We start from the raw sequence: 13,961 nt of genomic DNA on the forward strand, positions 1-13,961 counted from the left end.
AGCTCCTCCAGATACACAAATATCAATGAAGGGATACACACAAACAGAAAATGGTCTTCATTGCAACACATAATGGTTAAATGTTCAAAGGTACAACATACAGAAAGAATGCTAAAATTTACAAGAGAAAAGTTCCAGGTTGCTTTTAAGGGAGCCACCATTAGATGAACAGCAGATTTTTTGAAAGAAACTTTATAGGCCAGGAGGAAATGGAATTATACATTTCAAGTATTGAAAGAAAATAACTGTCAAACGAATTCATCTTTTTATTACCCAGTGAATTCACCTTCGTACATTAAAGAGAACCAAAGACTTACCAAGACAAGCAAAAGCTGAAGGAATTTAACACTACCTGACAGCCTTATAAGATTCTCATAAATTACAAGCATCTAATGCAGCAGCTCCCAATTTGATAAACCAAAAGTTATCAGATTTAAAGGGAGGGGCATGCTCCAATACAATTCTAGTGAGGGCTTCAACATCCCACTTTTAAATGGATAAATCAGCTAGACAAAAACATGAAATCACAAAGAAACATTTGCAGGGTTCACCTACACTATAGAATTAATGGACCTAAATAATATTTACAATCCATCCAACAGTGGCAAAATGTACATTCTTTTCATCAATACATGAAACATTCTCAAGGACTGATGATACATTAGGCCACAAAATAAGGCTCAAAAAATTCAAAAAAATGAAATCATATCACACAACTTTTCTGACCACAGTGATATAAAACTAGAAATCAAGAACAAAAGAAACTTAAAATGTGGAGTCTGAACAATCTGCTTCTGAATGAATGATGGATCCCTGATGAAATAAAAGGGAAAATTTAAGAATTCTTAAATTGAAACTAATGGAAATGGAAATATGAAATACCAAAACTTTTGGTATCTAGAAAAGGAAATACTAACAGGGAAGTATATAGCAATAATTGCCTACATAACAAAATAGAAAGTTATTAAATTAAAACTTAACAATGCATTTCAAAGATCTATGAAAACAAAAAGATACCAAACAAACTTTTGGTAGGAGTTAAAAATAATAAAGATTAGAGTAGAATTTAATAAGATAATAAATAAAAAATAATCAACTAAATGAATTAGAAAGACATTTTTTTGTTGTTGTTTTGTTTTGTTTTGTTTTGTTTTTTTGTTTTTTTTTTTGACAGGCAGAGTGGACAGTGAGAGAGAGAGACAGAGAGAAAGGTCTTCCTTTGCCGTTGGTTCACCCTCCAATGGCCGCCGCGGCCAGCGCGCTGCGGCCGGCGCACCGCGCTGATCCGGTGGCAGGAGCCAGGAGCCAGGTGCTTTTCCTGGTCTCCCATGGGGTGCAGGGCCCAAGCACCTGGGCCATCCTCCACTGCACTCCCTGGCCACAGCAGAGAGCTGGCCTGGAAGAGGGGCAACCGGGACAGAATCCGGCGCCCCAACCGGGACTAGAACCCGGTGTGCCGGCGCCGCTAGGCGGAGGATTAGCCTAGTGAGCCGCGGCGCCGGCCTAGAAAGACATTTTTAATAAAAATAAAGATTAAAGTAGAATTTAATAAAATGGAAATTAGAAAAAATACAGAATAAAATTAAGAGCTGGTTCTTTGAAAAAATAAATAAAATTGATAAACCCTTACCAAGTAAAGAACAAAGAGAAAACACTCAAATAAGATCAAAGGCAAAAGAAGATATTTTAGCTGATACCACAGACATACAAAGGATCATTAGGTATATTACAAACAACTATATGCGAACATTCAGAATAAGTAGAAGAAATGGATAAATGTCTGAATACATAAAAATAATAGAGCTATGCAGACATAGAAAACCAAACAGACCAATAATGAGTAATGAAAATCAGACAATAATGAAAATTCCTATAATAAATACAAGGTCAAGAGCAGATATCTTCACGGCTGACTTCAATCAAACTTCTAAGGAATAATACCAATACTTCACAAATTATTCCAAAAAATTAAGAGAAGGAACCCCTACAAACTCTTCCAAACCAACAATATCTTGATTCTAGAAATAGACAAGGACATAAAGATAGTAGAAAACTATAGACCAATATTCCTGATGAGCATAGATACAAAAATCTCAACTAAATTTTACCAAATACAATCTTACCACAGATCAAATAACCATCCACCCTGTACAAGTAAAATTTATTCCACAGATATAGGGATGGTTCAATATATGCAAACCAATAGTTGTATTACATCACATCATCAGAATGAAGATTAGAAATCATATGATCATCTCAATAGATACAGAAGAATCATTCAATAAAATGAACACCCATTCATGATGAAAACCTTAAACAAATTAGATATTGCAGGACAACATTTCAATATGATAAAGGCTTCAAATACCAAATACAACCATCATCATATTGAATGGAGAAGGTTGCATACCTTTCCTGTGAGATCTGGAACCACACAAGGAGGTCTACTATCACAACTCTTATTTATATAGTGTTGAAAATTCTAGTCAGAATAAGTAGTCGAGAGAAAGAAAAACAGAAATAAAAATAGGAAAGGAGGAAACCACATTACTCCTATTTGCTGATGATATTATTATATATAGAGAGAAAAGCCTATTAGAGATTATTAGGCCAGATTAAAAAATTTAGTAAAGTTTCAGGATCAAAATCAGAGAATTCTTATTCAAGAATTATGAACTTGAAAACAGAAAACTTAAGAGCAATCCAATTTGAAATAGCTTCAAAATTATAATACAATAGAATAAATGTTTCCAAGTATGTGAAAGATCTGTACAATAAAAATTAGAAAAAACTGATGAGATAAAGGGACAAATAGAAATACCTCCATATTTTTGGATAGGAAAAAGTTATATTATTAAAATATACATACCAAAGAAAGCAAGTTACAGATTTAATGTAATCCCTAATTTCTTTTTAAAATAAAATTCTTCATAAAACCAAGAGAAACTGATTTTACAATTCAAATAGAAGCACAAGAAGACTTTTAATAGACAAAGCATTTGAAAAACATCAAAGCTGTAAGCATCACAATACCAGATTTCACAATATACTACAGAGCTATTGTAATCAAAAGCAGCATGATACTGCATAAGAACAAATACTTGGATGGATGAAACCACAGAAATTAATCCAAGCATCTACAGCCAATGTATCTTTCATCAAGTTGCTGAAAATATACCCTGGGGAAGGAAAGTTTCTTTGATTTATAGTAAAACAAAAATGATGTATCTACTTGCAAAAGATTTAAGCATGCTCCATTCCCACCATTCAAACACACCTCTCAACCTATAAAAAAATCAACTCCAGGGGCCGGCATTATGGCATAGTGAGTAAAGCCATTGCCTACAATGTTGGCATCCCATGTGGCCACCATTTTGTGTCCTGATTGCTCCACTTCTGATCCAGCTTCCCTCTAGCGGACTGGTAAAAGCAGCAGAAGATAGCCCAAGTGTTTGGGTTCCTGCCACCCATGTGGGAGACGCTGATGAAGCTCCTGGCCTTGATTGGCCCAGCCTTGGCTACTGTGACCATCTGCAGATTAAACCCATGAATGGAAGGTCCTCTCTGTAACTCTGATTTTTAAATAAATAAATAAACCTTTAAAAAAATCAACTCAACATGGATTAATGCCCGAAACATAAGACCTGAAACTATAAAATTTCTAGGAAAAACATATGGGAAACACCTCAAGACATTAGCTCAGGCAATGACTTTTTAGATAAGATTCCAAAGAACCAACAACTCAAGCGAAAATACAAAAGGAGAGATTATATGAAACAGAATCTTCTGCATACAGAAAGAACATACCAACAGAGTAAAGAGACAACTGACAGATGGGAGTTAATATTCACCTGGTAAAAAGATCAATATTCAGAATATATACAATTTTTAAAAATCCAGTAAAGAAATGGGTGGAATCTGAATAGATATTTCACAAAAGAAATGTATAGCCAATAAATACATGAAGAAACACTCCATATCACTAGCCACCAGGGAAATGCAAATGACAGTTACAATGAGGTATCACCTCACTCCAATTAGAATGGCTAATATCAAACACACACACATAAATGAATGTAGAAAAAAGGGAAACCTAATATACTACTACTGGAAATACAAATTAGTACAGCCATTATGAAGAACAATACAGAAGTTCTTAAGAAATAAAAAAAATAAATCTACCATACAACTTAGCTGTGCTGCTTTTGGGTATATAGCCAAAAATAAATAAATAAATAAAGTCAGACTATCAAGATACACCTGCACTCTCACGTTCATTGAGACACTATTCACAATAGCAAAAATATAGAATTAACCTAAGTGGCTGGCGCCGCGGCTCACTAGGCTAATCCTCTGCCTAATGGTGCCGGCACACCGGGTTCTAGTCCCAGTCGGGGCGCCGGATTCTGTCCTGGTTGCCCCTCTTCCAGGCCAGCTCTCTGCTGTGGCCAGAGAGTGCAGCGGAGGATGGCCCAAGTCCTTGGGCCCTGCACCCAATGGGAGACCAGGAGAAGCACCTGGCTCCTGCCTTTGGATCAGCTTGGTGCACTGGCCGCAGTGTGCCGCCCGCGGCGGCCATTGGAGGGTGAACCAACAGCAAAGGAAGACCTTTCCCTCTGTCTCTCTCTCTCACACTGTCCACTCTGCCTGTCAAAAAATAAAAATAATAAAAAAAGAATTAACCTAAGTATCCATTACTGGATGAATGAATAAAGAAAATGTGGTATTTATAAAAAGTAGAATATTATTCAGTCATAAAAAAAGAATGAAATCCTGGCATTTGCCACAAAATATATGGAACTGGAGATCACCATCAGAAGTGAAATAAGAAAGAAACAGACAAATGCCACATATTATCTCTCATTTGTAAAAGTTTAAAAACATATAGTTGATTTTAAGTTAAAGTAGTTATTACTGAAGGTTGAGAATACGAGAAGATGGGCAGGGAGAGGTTGAAAATGGGTATCAACGTGCTTTTGGAGAAAGTTACAGATCCTAGTAACTGTACAGTTCTGCACAGTGGCCAACTCTAGTTTGAAATAATGTGTTAAGTTCTTTATAAAGGACTGGAAGAAAGCAGCTGGCAGGCTCCAAACACAAAGACAAGATAAGGAAATGTCAAGGCCAGTATCCATGACAATTGATCCATGCTATCTATATTTCACTGTACCCCATAAAACTGTGCACATATTAAATTTTAATCCAAAAATTATGAAAAAACAAGTAATTTTTTAAACTGAAATATATTTAGTCTAAGTCATTCCCAGATTAAGATAAGAAAACAACACAGTTTAATTAATTTGCATTTATAAACCCCTGGAATTAGTCAAACTAAGGGGATTTGATCAGAAATAGAGATTAAAACACTCTTGTAATTCTATATTCTAAGGGACCTGTACCACTAGAGTTCGTTCCCTTAGAGGCTAGCATTTTATTGAAATCCTATTTCTCTCATTGGCATTTTTAAAAGACTTATTCATTTATTTCCCTGGCAGAGTTATAGACAGAGAAAGGGAGAGACAGAGATTTTCCATCTGTTGGTTCACTCCCCAGATGGCCACAACAGCCGGAGTGGGCCGATCCAAAGCCTGGTGCTAGGAGCTTCCTCTTGGTCCCCAACATGGATGCAGGGACCAAGTATTGGGGCTATATTCCACTGCTTTCCCAAGCCATCATCAGGGAGCTGGTTCAGAAGTGGAGCAGCCAGGATTCAAACAAGCACCCATATGGAATGCTGGTGCCACAGGTGGTGGCTTAACCTACTTTGCCACAGTGCTGGCCCCTCTCATGGACATTTAAACACACATCTAAACAGGATTTACAGTTGAAAAAACCTGAGATTATCCCACAGATCTTCTTACACAACACAGCAATGTCTTTCTTGATTATGTATTCATTTTTGGTAAAAAAAAAAAAAGAAGAAGAAGAAGAAGAAGAAGAAGAAGAAGAAGAAGAAGAAGAAGAAGAAGAAGAAGAAGAAGAAGAAGAAGAAGAAGAAGAAGAAGAAGAAGAAGAAGAAGAATTTAGAGCAGAAACACAAGGTTCTAAGGCATGTCTTCTAATTTGATTTTTTTTTGTTCTTCCTGAGCATACTGGAAAGTGCTGTAAGAAAGTCCATGCTGGCCGGCGCCGCAGCTCACTTGGCTAACCTCCGCCTGCGGTGCCGGCACCCCAGGTTCTAGTCCCAGTCGGGGCGCCGGTTCTGTCCTGGTTGCCCCTCTTCCAGTCCACCTCTCTGCTGTGGCCAGGGAGGGCAGTGGAGGATGGCCCAAGTGCTTGGGCCCTGCACCCGCATGGGAGACCAGGAGGAAGCACCTGGCTCCTGGTTTTAGATTGGTGCAGCGCGCCAGCTGTAGCGGCCATTTGGGGGGTGAACCAACGGAAGGAAAACCTTTCTCTCTGACTCTTTCTCTCTCACTATCTAACTCTGCCTGTCAAAAAAAAATAAAAGTTCATGTTTATATCAAATATCTTATTATTATTTAACTGTGTTAAGCTTTTGTAGAAAAGGCTACCGGATTGGGACCTAACCTCTGGTCACTCTAAGGGCAGTATAGCCCAAAAATATTAAATCTACTATGGAAGTCTGAAAAAATCAAAATAAGTAGTTTCATGATTTCTACATGTGACTTAGGACATTTAATTTTTCTAATTCACATAGTTAAAAAGGGAGGAAAAAGTAGAACCAATGAATTAAGTATTACTGCCTGTAAAGCTATATCTGTATTATTAAGACTATAATCTTTTCTAAACAAATTTTGAATTAAGACAGTATTTTATAGGGTAAAATGGTTATTTTATCCATGGTTTGAAAAGCATTCAAATAAAAGAAAAAGTTCATTGAGGATAAAAGTAGAATTAGCAAACAAACTATTTATGTGAACATGATACCTCTTTGGAGCTGCATTGACTATACTGTATTAAGTTAAATTAAATTGTATTTGTTTAAAAAATGCACTGTAACTTCATTCGACACAATAAAAAATAGAGACCATGAATTAGAAGTCTTTAAACCACCAGGTTTTGCAACAACACCCACAATCCTCACAATTTTTAACGTAGGTACTACTGAGTAGATTAGAAAATGAAGGCACAGGGAAGTTCATAACTAGTCCAGAGTTACGTGTCTTTAAGTAATGGGGTCTAGATTTAGAAAGAGGCATTTTGCCCCAAATACTATGCTCCTAACTGCATCCATACTATATCACACATTTGGCAAGGTTCGCTATAATTTTCATATGCAAAAATGAACATTCTGAAAATACATACTTTAAATATATTACTAGTGACATTTTCTTCATAAATTCAAAAAACAAACTGCTACAGTAACCTTGATTCCTTGCCAATAGAAAGGTAAATTTTAGTTACGTGAAAGTAAAGGAATCTTGGGAAAAAAACAATTATAAAGTTCTAACTGTAGAGGACAATAATGGCCGGCACAGGCAAAATCACCAAGTGACCCTGAAAGCTGTTAGCGAGGTCCTCACACACTAATGGGTCACTGTCTAAGGTGATAGTCCTGCTTCCCCTGCAATTCAGACACGCTAAGGAATAGTCCCCGCATTCTAGGTGTCAGGGTGAAGAAGAACCACAGATAAAATGAAGTAAACTTAGAAAGAGCCATAGTCCTAGGGCTCAAAATTGTTACTTTCTGGATTTTTTTAAAGGATATGGGACAATAAATTATACAATCCAACTAACCATTTTAACTGTAATTGTGTGTTAACATATACTAATATAGAATATTTCCATAATGAACATCAATAACAATGTTGAAGCTGAAGTTAACCTAGATTTATTTTCTGCCTGGTTTCTGACCTACAGTAAGTACACATCTATTTGCAAAAAAGAAATACTAAGAAAATTGAGAAAGAAACTGGATTATAGTTCATAGGGAAGGTAAGAAACTATCCACATTTCTGACATCTCTTTTGCCTTCCCAAAATTAAAATGGCTCTCTTAAATTCAATAACATGTTCACTATGTCCCTTAGTCCTGCTCACTAGATATAAACTAGGAAACGTATCATTAGGCATACTGTTTCTTACTCGGTAACTGCAATTTTTTTTCTCTTTTAATACCATATGGATGCAAGCAGATCGTTGACAATAAGATATGTAACCTGGGCCGGTGCCGTGGCATAGTAGGTTAATCCTCCACCTGCAGTGCCGACATCCCATATGGGCACCAGTTCTATTCCCAGCTGCTCCTCTTCCAGTCCAGCTCTCTGCTATGGCCTGGGAAAGCAGTAGAAGATGGCCCAAGTGCTTGGGCCCCTGCACCCGCATGGGAGTCCAGGAAGAAGCTCCTGGCTCCTGGCTTCAGATCCATGCAGCTCCAGCTATTGTGGCCATTGGGGATTGAACCAAAGGACCGAAGACCTTTCTCTCTGTCTCTTCCTCTTACTCTCTGTAACTCTACCTCTCAAATAAATAAATTTAAAAAAAAACTTTAAAAAAAGTTATGTAACCAAGACCAACAAAATGAATCACTAAATGTAGAATGATGAATAAAATTCACTCTACAGTTACCAAGTTAAAAAACAAATTGATTTTTCTCAAAAAATAGGTGGTGTATTTAATAAGAAAATATCTAGAAAAAAGATTAAATGGAAACTTACATTATTCATATTTTTAGTTATTCAGACTTACAAAGATATTTTAAGAACCATAAGACCAAGTAATAACAACATGACCAGGGTGGGCATTTGACCTGCAGGCTAAGATGCCAGTTAACTTGCCTGTGTCTCAAATGGGAGTACTTGGGTGTGATCCCCATCTCCAGCTCCTGATTCCAGATCCCTGCTCCTGAAGGGCAAAGGTGGTTACTCACGTAGGGTTCCTCAGTTACCATGGAGTCACCATTGCATGCATTCTTGGCTCCTGGCATTAGTCTATCCCAGCTCCAATTCTTGTAGGTATTTAGGAACTGAACCAATGGACCAGAACACTCACTCACTCACTCTATTTCTTTCTCTCATACCTCTGCTCTCTCTTTCCCCTTAAATAATGGTGAACAATAGAAACTGCTCTTGATTGCATTCATTAAATGATCTGAATGGTTGCATAAACACCAAAATATAAGGAAAATGTTGGCCCATATATTAGTGTGAGGGCAATAGTTTTAAAACTGAGATATAAAATACTAAAGCAAAAGTATATATGGGCATTAAAAATAAACCACATATTTATGAACATAATATTGGAAAATCACATCCTTTATTAAATTTTTATTTATTTACATGAAAGGCAGAGTTACAGAGTGTGTGTGTGGCAGGGGGAGAGATCTTCCATCCACTTGTTCACTCCCCAAATGCCCACAACTGCTGGAGCTGGGCCAATCGGAAATGAGAGATATATGGGATATGGGAAAAGGGGTCCAGGGCCATCTTCTGCCACTTTCCCTGGTGCGTTACCCACTATACCACAATTTGAGCCCCAGGAAAATAATATTCTGTTCCTACAGCCAACTGGCAAAGTCTCACAAACTTATTATTCAATTTGGGCATAAAGATTCAGAATATGAACTTGAAAGTCAGAATCTTTGATTTGAATCTCAGTTTTGATTCTTATTAGTTATGTCATTTTGTGAAGCAGTTTAACCTCTCTGAAACTCAGTTTTATCATCTATAAAACTGGTTAACAATACTACTGATGTGCTGATTTGAAAATTAAAATAATGCTTGCACAGTACATGTTATGACATACAGCTCATTCCTAGTTAATATGAGACATTGATCCCTTCACTTGTTCCTCTACTTGTGTCAGCAACTATTTTAGAACAATACCCTTTGTTATCAGCAGCAAGACACATTACCATGCACGAAAGTACTCATTAATCAGCTAAATATACTTGATACTGCTCTTGACACTGGTAATTTTAAGAATCAAGTTGAGGGGCCAGCGACGTGGTGTAGCAGGTAAAGCCAGCACCTGTGATGCCAGCATCCCATACGGGTGCTGGTTTTTATCCTGGCTGCTACACTTCTGATCCAGCTCCCTGCCGAGGTCCTGGGCAAAGCAGCAGAGGATGGACAGATTTGGCTCTCTACAACCCACGTGGGAGACCCTGCTGAAGTTTCTTGCTCCTGTCTTCCACTTGGCCCAGAGCTGGCTGTTGAGGCCATCTTGGGAATGAACCCGTGGAAGAAGATATCTCTTTCTCTCTTTCTCTCTCTCTCTTTCTCTCTTTCTCTCTCTCTCTCTTCCTGTGTGTATGTGTGTGTGTGTGTCCCTCTGTCTCTCTCTGTAATGCTTTCAAATAAATAAGTCTTTCAAAACACAAGAACCAAATAGAAAAAAATACCAAAGTATGCAAACTCTTTAGGCTAGTTTCATTTATACTGGTACCATTGAAAAATAGGTGAGTCGCAATCACAAATCCAAAATTTTCATTATATAAATCAAATATTTATCCTGCTTTCCTGACAAGTTAATTTTGAAAAAAGAATCACACCACTATGGTATTAGAGAGTAGCAAAATAAGGAGACTGTTTCATTGCTTCTATCTTGCTTATCACTATTTTAAATAAGTTTAGAAAACACAACACTGTTACTCTGATGGAAGTGGCTTGAAGTTACCCTATCTCAAACATGCTGTAAAGAAACATCTCTATTTATTTAAGAATTCTACATTTACCCAATCACTCTGAATTCTTTCGGATGATTTCTACATAAAAGATGCTAGATAGACTCTTACTATATTCTTGTCTTTGAGAAATTTGTTTCTAAGTGGGCATAGTTCATCTCTGTACATTTACAAAGTTCAGAATTCTCTTTTAAATTCTGGGATAGAAGGACATATTTCATCATTTAGACAACTAGAGACTTTAGCAAATAAGAAAAAAAGTCAAGAATAACAGCACAATTCATTAGTTTTTTGAAAAAGTTCAAATTGTTCTCGCCCAAATCTATTTAACCAAACCTGTAATTTAAGATGCAATCCTTGTATGAACTGAATTCAAAGCTACTGCAAACTAAGCCCAGATATCAGGTTGCCACTTTTTTAATCAAAACCAAAATCTTTTTAAAAGAATATTAACATAAATAATTATTTATTATTGGCTGATCATATTATTGTAGGACAGTGGAAGAAATTCACCTCAGTAAGGTCTGGTCTCCCTTTTTTGCCAATATATCTGAATCCTACATATACTATTTGATTATATACATGAGTATAATTTACTAGACATTCCAGCATTATAGTAATATATAACTATCCAATGCCTTTTTGCTTGTGTTAAAAATAGAGATCATTTGGTAGAGTGAAAGGATATTGAACCAATCTTTCTGTATTTGAGACATAGTCTCAGTGACCCCAGGAACTTGAAAGTACACACTTAGGAGTGAGATACTTCTACCTAAGACTGTTACAAAATATTTTTAGCTAATTTTCAGCTTGAAAAATTTTATTTTTCTAAAAAAATTCTATTTTTCCAGATATAAAATTAAAAATGAGCATCTTTTTAAGGTATCTCAATCTTTTGTCACAAAATGTAAGGGAGAACAGTTAGAAATAGAATTTTTAAAATGTAGACAATTTATTAACAAGAATATTATTCTTTCCCAAGAAATTAATCTCAACTCAATAGTAGCAAAATAGCAAAAATTATAAACTTAAATATATAAGTAACATGAAATCAACAATATTTTGGCATTATAACATCAAATTATATCAGAACTATATAAAATATACTCTTAAAATAGTATATTAATACAGGTTAAAATATATTTTAATTATAACACTAAGGCTAAGACTCAGGATTCCATGTGACCTGACTTATTATCATTTCTGGAGCATTTCAATAACCAATATTACTGACTTATCTCTTCCAACTAATTAATTCTTCCACATCATTAACTGTTGAGCTGGATACTGTAATGTGTTCATCAAAGTTGTTTCACAATGAATTTACATGGATTTCATTTATTTTCTAGTTAAAAACACTAAAATAATTTGGATAAATCTATATTTGATAGATGAAATGATTTACATCTCCCTACAACTTGTCGTTCAATAAAATAATGCAGCAACCATTTATTCAGAGCTTCAATATGAAAGACTCACGCCATGAAAGGCAGGACTCTGATAGTGACATCAGCTCGTACATGGTGGTAATAGTTGACATCAATAACAATAAATCCTGGAATTTCATGATCTTCCCTCTACCATTTGTAATGTACTGATCTCATTATTTAAAGCATGGATTTAAAACCTAGGAACAATGATTTATGATTCTTAGGGCTAGGGCTGGAGAGTGAATTCAATGTGGTCCCTGTCCCCAAGGGGCTTTCAGTCTAGTGGCAAAGATATATACTACACACGGGTGACTCTTAGAGTAGAATTGATTGTCACAATGATAACGGAGGTGAGAGAGATGGGGGAAGAAGTAAGAGATTCTGGCTGTGATGATATGGAAGGATTTCTTAGACAGGGGGACATTTACACTGGCCTGTGAAACAAAAACAGGATTTCAGTTGTTAAAAACTGGAGACAACTCTAAAGAGAAAAAAATCTCTCAGGGCTGAAACATGAAATTATGTGATCTAATCAATGTCAGGACAGGAAAAAGAATCACAGCCATTACTAGAATTTTTAACTCCTGGATCAAAATAGTTCCTGCTGTACCAAATCGCTTCCTTCCTGAAGAGACAACACTTTCTCCCCTCTCACAACCATCTCCACCCACATTTAACCTTCCATGTGGTCACAACCTTCACATGACCTTGCTAGGATATCCCCAGAAAACCCAGAGGCCGCCAAGTCTTTATAACCCACATTACATTTCAGCTGTGTCTGAAAATAATGCACACATCTAGGTGTGCTTGGGGTAAGTTTTCCCCTCCACTCTCCATCATTCCAAAGGAATAGGAGTTTGTGCTGTCACCACATGGCACGCTCAATAAAATTTTGATCCATTCCTCTAAACCTTCCATTTTTCTACTTCAGTTTGTCAAGTGTTCCCAATTCCAAGAAATTGTAATTCATAATGTGGGGGAAGTTGCAGATTCTTGGCTGAGGCGTCTGTGCAGATGTTACTCCTTCAGAAAGACTATCATGATTGCCTATGTGAGTAATGGCTGTGAGTCGGCTAGAAGCCAAAAGTTCTCTTATACCAGGATGTATAAACCATTCCCCTACTGAAAGAAGGTCCCCAGTAGGATAATATATTATTACACATGATTCAAATTACAGGATCTGCAGCAGGAGAGCTTGTGACTGATCAGGATAGTCGCCCCCTGAATACTGATGATGGCATGATGGAATACCTCATGAATTAAAAGGGCCATGGTTTCTCATCTAAGTCCTTCATATGCTTGAAAAATGACTATGCCTATCACCGTACTCTTTAAGCTTCTTAAACCAACCCTGCACTGTTATGAAACCCCTGTGAATATTTTAAAGATTCCATGTCTTTGGATAATTATATTTAAAGCATTCTTTTTAAAAAGACAGTGAAACTTTCCCTGACCTGCCAGAAAACAGCTTAATGCCAGTTTGCAAGAAAGAGAAGTCTTAATAGAAATCTCACTGAAGAGTGTCCCAGTTTTGCCCTTTGGGATTCTATAAAGCAACCTGAAGTCTTCTCATGCTGCATATTCCAGTCTTTTAAGTTATTCATAGAGCAAAGGAATTTAGCATTTTCAAATAAAATACAAGTATACAAAACAAAATCATGTTTCCAAAGGTATTTGGTAGAAAAAAATGAACCCATCGGTGTATATGATTTCATTTTGTATACTTTGGTTATACAACAATCCTGTAAATTTGCTAAAGGTATTACAATGCAAATGGAGATCAGGCATTTTTATAGAAACACGAAGGCAGATGTTAAATATTGCACATTCTGAAAAACAAGCTTTGTTGTGATAAATTCTGAAATGATATGTAAGCTGTTCCCTTAAAACTTCTTTTCATTTCAAGCTGGTTCTTGTATTCAGTTTTTCTAGTAAATGGATGCA

General features: G+C 36.5%; 1 long non-coding RNA gene across 2 annotated transcripts in view; it reads right to left on the minus strand.

The window, feature by feature from the left end:
• The window catches only part of LOC103350594 (uncharacterized), a 663,701-nt gene that overhangs the window by 629,164 nt on the left and 20,576 nt on the right, over nt 1–13,961 (minus strand). The window lies entirely within an intron of this gene.

The sequence above is a fragment of the Oryctolagus cuniculus genome, chromosome 4 (assembly GCF_964237555.1).
Source record: "Oryctolagus cuniculus chromosome 4, mOryCun1.1, whole genome shotgun sequence".
Taxonomy (NCBI): Eukaryota; Metazoa; Chordata; class Mammalia; order Lagomorpha; family Leporidae; genus Oryctolagus; species Oryctolagus cuniculus.